A 6,000-nucleotide genomic window follows, 5' to 3' on the forward strand; every position below is an offset into this window, starting at 1 on the left:
CTGCCTACCCTGTATTCTTCAAAAAATGCGTCCGCCGAGTGGTCAGCCGTTCTTTGAAGGCGAAAAACAAACTAAAAGTGAACACACAGCTTGTGTGTGTGATTACTAAAACGTTCATTCGTTGATTTCGCTCCGCATTTGTAAACAACGATAGTTGAGCGTGCTCCTCCGTATCCCCCCCACAATGTCTAGCGAAATATCAGTGCATTTCGCATCTAGTTTGGTGAATACTACCTTGCTCAAACAAACGTCTTTAGCATTTCAGAAGCTGCACTCAGTGTTTTTTTTTAATTCCCGTACGACTATTCTATTTATTCCTGACTTGCAGACCATTCATTTTCCCGTGGTTTCATTAACATATACCTTGGTTCTTACTATAAGGCATGAGTGGGCACATATCTGACAATGCACAGCCTTTGAGTGTGCTTAACATTTTCGCGTGGCTTATATTCCCATAAAAGGCACAAGTTTTTGTCAGCTATTGGGTTATCACATCCCCGAAACATATTTTTCTACGACGTGCATATTCGAAGCAAAGCCGCATTTGTTGTCTGCGCTGCAAAACGAACCAACCTCTTACAGTGCCAATATCAGGTCTAAACGAGGCGACAATAAACAGAATTCACTTGTGCTGACGTGTTCCAAGGTGACAGCGGTGATATGCTGCCGCCGTCGCCGACGCCCGCAAGAGCGGCCAAGAAACGCGCAGAACCGCCTCCCCGGGTAGCTCTTGTTGCCGTTAGAGCGCTCTACCAAGACGCACCTGTTTTTTTGAAGTGCCCTAAACGTGCAGTTCGCTTACAGATGTCACCATAACAAGTTGTTTAGTGCGCGGAAAGGCAAAGAGAAGCGAAAGAGAACCAAAACACTGTATGACCACCTATCAGCCACGCAGCGCTAATCCCGCAAACGCCGCGGAGAATCGGCGGCAGGCGGCGCAGCGATCGCGAATCTCGAGGCGTATAGCCAACTCTCTCGCGGCGCTCGGCTGGTTAGACCTCGAGCAGTCTCGTGGGAAAAGACACTGAGCCGGTGTGAGCCGTATGAGCCGGTGTCCAGACAACCGATACCCTTTTCTTTGGGGGGTTTTGGCTCAAGATCTTCATTGCGGTGTGTGAGATGCGGCCTTGGAGGTAGCTCCTACACGCTGACTGAGAATCCATGATGATTACTTCCGCAGGTGTTTGCGTACCTATAGCTACCTTTTCGGCCTGGAGCGTCGTTACTTTCGTGAGAGTGAGGCTCGTGACGTGGCTGTCTATCTTCGTTACGGTCGCCACCATGACTCCGCGTCTTGCATAATCTGCGGCGTTTGTGTACTAAACTTTTTCGTTGGAGCCATATTTTTTTTCCGGGGCTCTAACTCGCGCCTCTCTCCGCCCCTTGTGGAACTGCGGGTGCATGTTTCTTGGCAAGGGGGCCACTGTGGTGTTTCGGCGTAGTTCGCCAGGGGTATTTTCCGTGGATTCCAGAGAGCGATCATGGATGTTCATGCCCAGTCTCAGTAAAAGGGCTCTGCCAGCATCCGTCCTTGAGCAGGTGGCCCTCAATCAGCTCGTCCACAGCGTTGTAAAGACCAAGCTTGAGGAGACAGTCGTTGGAGGTGTAGGATGGCAAACCCAGCGCTTGTTTGTACACCTTTCGCAAGAGCGTATCCAACTTGTTCTTCTCAGTCTTCGTTAGTAAAGCATAGGGCGTCACATACGTGAACCTTGAGACGACAAATACCTGGACAAGTCGAAGTGTGTCAGCCTCCTTCATGCCTCTTCCTTTGACCGTGATCCGACGAAGCATGTGAGAATCTGTCTACTCGTGCTTTCCAAATTCCTTACCATCGGGGTGTTGGCGCAATCTTCTTGGAAAACCATGCCTAAAATTTTGATTTGCGGAGACGGGGTGATGGTGGCACCGTCCAGCATGATGTGCATTGAAGGTGCATCGGCTCGCCTACCGCCTTTACTGCGCGCTATAGGAGCAGTTCCGATTTTTTTGGGGCGCACGAGAGTGCCCAGTTCTTGGCACACTCATTGGCATACTTCGCATACTCGCATCAGCCGCCATTTGGAGGCGGTCCTGCATCTCCCCGACCGAGTCCACACCGGTCCACACCATGATATCGTCGGCGTAAAGACCATGGTGTAAGTCTGGGATTGACGCCAGTTGTTCAGACAGGCCGATGAGGGCAACTTGAAAAGGAGGCGGGACAAGACCGCTCCTTGGGGCGTGCCGCGTCCGCCGGTGCGAATGGGTTTTGTTTGAAAGTCTACAATCCTGAGGGTGGCTTGGCGTCCGGAGAGAAAGACCCTGACGTAGGTGTTCGTGCGGGCTCCAAATCCGAGTTCATTGAGATTAGTCTGTTGAGGAAAGAAGACGAGCTTGGGACTATCACCGTCAGTGGTTAGAAAAGAAGAGGTGGAATAAAAGGCGTTCTGAGCGGTGCCATAGCCCAGGGCCCAGTTTCTCAACATTTGGTGCCGAAACCCGGGATCGAACCAGGGACCTTTACAATGACGACGATACCACTTTTAGGAGGCAGCTGCTAATGGCCACCTCTTCTTCCTTTCTGATATTTCCAACATTCTCCCGGCCACGCGATAAATGGCGAAGGATACTGAGCATGAAGTGAAGGATTGCAGTTTCCCGCGGTCATCAAGCATTCGTCTTTTAACACTTTTGTCCAAGGTCACGTAATCAGTTCATTGTGGTCATAATCCATGTCATGTCTGTTGTGTTTGGCCACACCATGATAAGCCGGTCTTCTGCTTCCATCGATGCTTGAAGCGTCTGTGCCACATTCGCCCTGAGAAGTCAGGCCAGTTTAAGTGGGGAATCTGGACCATCGTCGGCCCTAGATAAAGACATAGTAGTGCTGGTGCAAGCTTCTTGCGGCATGTGCGGCGGATCGATTGTTTAGTGGAAGAAGTCACAATCCGGACGCGTCGTTCTCTGTGTGCAACAATCTTCTTTTTTAAAGATACCTTTTTCTCCTTGTTTTTTCAATGAGTCCGCACTTCATCATGCGCTTCGGTGGAGACTTGTTTAGGGTGATTGTACGTGCTGATCGTAGAGCTGACTGGATTTTCCGTTTTCTCAGTCTTCGTTTCGACTTCGGGAACTTGGAATCGTCACATTTTGCATTAACCAACCCAATAATCTCCAAACCCGACGTTTCGTGATGGCAAAATGTGTCTAGAGGCTCCGTCCATGAGTGTGAGGTTCATCCGGGCTGTCGATTGTTCTGAAGGAATCGTTTGTTCGCCTCTGGTCGTGCTTGTTGGACTCCATGAAGTTCGTTGAGCACAGAAAGTGTTTTCGTGCCATGAAAACCACGCCAATCCGATGACTCTTCAGGTGTCTCCACCGCGTTGTCGTAGCTCTGACCACAACTCATTTTTATTGGAGTTACTATAGCCATTTCATCGTTCAGAATTTGCACTGCGAGGGCAGCTGTTTCTAATCCCTCGTCTGAGCACAAGCGGTAGCAGTTGTCTCCTCTTTTTCTTTTATTGCATCCCGTCCTGGGTAACCATCTGCGGCAGGTTCCGTGTTGGGCCACCGCGAAACTGTACTTCTGGACGGACGCCCAGATTGCTCTCTCGTGGATTTCCGCGGCACCTAGTCGATGGCCGCCTTTCATCCGAAACCGCGTCGAAGAGGTACAGCGGCTGACGGAGGGTCACCCTTGGCAACACTGCCGAAGCAAGAACAACCCTGCTGACCTTCTCACACGCGGTTTACCAGCATCCGCTCTCAGAAATTCTCAACTTTGGTGGTGCGGGCCGCCTTGGCTTGCTTTTCCGGAAGAGGTATGGCCAGTGGAACATTTCGAAATCTTAGGCGAGAGCAATGAGGGGCAAGCCGTTCCAAACGCTGCTTGTGCAATCGGCAGCGTGCATCCTGAGCCTTTGCTTCAAATTAACCGGTACAGTAAATACTCAAGATTGCTCCGGGTAACTGCCTGGGTTCGCCGCTTCATCAACAATGCGACCACAGCCAGACAGTCGACAGCCGGGCCGCTGACGACTGAAGAGTTGGCCCATGCAAAGAACTATTGGATTCGACATGTTCAGAGGGAAGCTTTTTCGAGGGAGCTGGAGGGGTTAGCAAGTAACCGACACAGCAGGGTGACAATCCGCCTATCGCTGCTTCGCCCATTCATCGACGAAGATGGGCTTATCCGCGTCGGGGGCCGCTTGCAAGAACTGCAGTCCCCGATGATCGTCCGTCATCCAGTTGTTTTGCCGAACAGAGGGGACTTCATGCGTCTCGTAATAGCAGCCACGCATGAGCGGTTGATCCATTCCGGTGTAGATCTAACACTCGCTGAGCTTCGGGAGAACTTTTGGATATTGAAGGGCCGTCAGGTTGTGAAAAGTGTTCTACATGCTTGCCTGCCATGCCGCAAACGTAGGCTAAAGGCCGAAACAGCGCCTGTCGCCCCTCTGTCCCGAGATCGGATTACCAAAGCTGACCCCTTTTTCCGTGGTTGGCATTGACTTCTGCGGACCATTGTACTGCCAGTCGTCGCATCCGGAATACGAGAAGGCTTACATCGTCGTGTTCTCTTGCGCCGCCACACGGGCCAACCACCTGGAGCTCTCATCTGGTATGACAGCATCAAGGTTTCTGCTGGCTCTGAGACGCTTTATATCCCGGCGTGGAGTTCCAACAACGATATACTCCGACAACGCCCTTACATTCCACCACTGCGCCAGGTCTCTCCACACCATGTCTGAGGCCGCGGTCCTCGACTTCTGCAGTGGCCGCCGAATTCAGTGGAAGTTTAGCGTCGAAAGGGCACCGTGGTGGGGCGGATGGTGGGAACGGCTCATAAGGGTCACAAAAGAAACGCTCCGGAGGGCTCTTGGACGTAGTCGACTGTCCCCGGAAGAGATCGAGACGGTTCTCTGCGAAGTAGAGGCGGCCGTCAACAGCTGTCCGTTGACGCCGTTGCCAGCAGATGCTGAAGAGCTCTCCCCTCTGACCCCGGCAACGCAGTGTACGTGACAGGTCACGCCGAATAAACGTGCGCTGAATTCCGGAATCCAACAGTATGCGGACTATAAGCTTGTGGCTGGCTCCAATCGCCCACGCCCTCCCGGGTTCCAGGAACCTGCCGCAGATAGTTACACAGCCTCGCCGCGACGAGACATGCCACCAACTCAAGTAATGGAAGGGTCCTAATCTTGATGGGTGATATGCGGCTCTTGCTCATGAGGAGGTTCGTTTCATACGAATTCCCATGATCTGAGGGGTAGCGAACGTACACAGCTGTTTCATATGCTCTGGGACTTGATGCATGAACAAAGGGAATTACATGGCTTTGAGCGTTGACGTACAGGACCTATATTATTCTCTGCCTCAGGGGGGCTTACTGCAGAGTGTTAGAGATTGTGTCGAACAGGACAATGATGAAGTGTCGTTTCGTAATATGAGTGGAATGTCGCTGGAGGCCTTTCTAGAACTACTGATTCTGTATCTGGAGAGTACTTACGTGAAGTACGAAGAAAAGCTGTTCCTTCAGAAACAGGGCGTGTGCATTGGGTCGAAAGTAGCCCCTGTGTTAAGCACAATTTTTTTGGGTAGGGTGGATAGTCGAGTGAAAACTGATTTAGAAGGAAGGGTGCTGAGAATCTTCAGATATGTAGACGATTATTTAGTACTGGGCCAAGGTACAGAGTTGGAGATGTTCAAGGCACAAGTGTTGGACGTCTTCAGAGTGAGAGGCGAAGGGTTAAGCTTCACGTATGAGGTGCCGAAGGAAAACATGCTACAGTTCCTGGATGTGAAGTTCATGTTTGGAGAGCACCATATCTGCTGGCAATACTCTCCACGCACGGAAAAACCACTCCTGAATTACACGTCTGGGCATTCAAGGATTGTGAAAAACGGTATCGCCATGGGATGTTTCAAAGCCGCTCTCACCAAGACTTGCAAACACAAAACGGGTGAAGCATACCTTGAGCAAGAGCATCGCCTCAAAAAGGCGGGGTACCCGAC

Source organism: Haemaphysalis longicornis, unplaced genomic scaffold (genome assembly GCF_048455015.1).
Source record: "Haemaphysalis longicornis isolate Haplotype H1 unplaced genomic scaffold, Haemaphysalis longicornis Haplotype H1 scaffold_10, whole genome shotgun sequence".
Lineage (NCBI taxonomy): Eukaryota > Metazoa > Arthropoda > Arachnida > Ixodida > Ixodidae > Haemaphysalis > Haemaphysalis longicornis.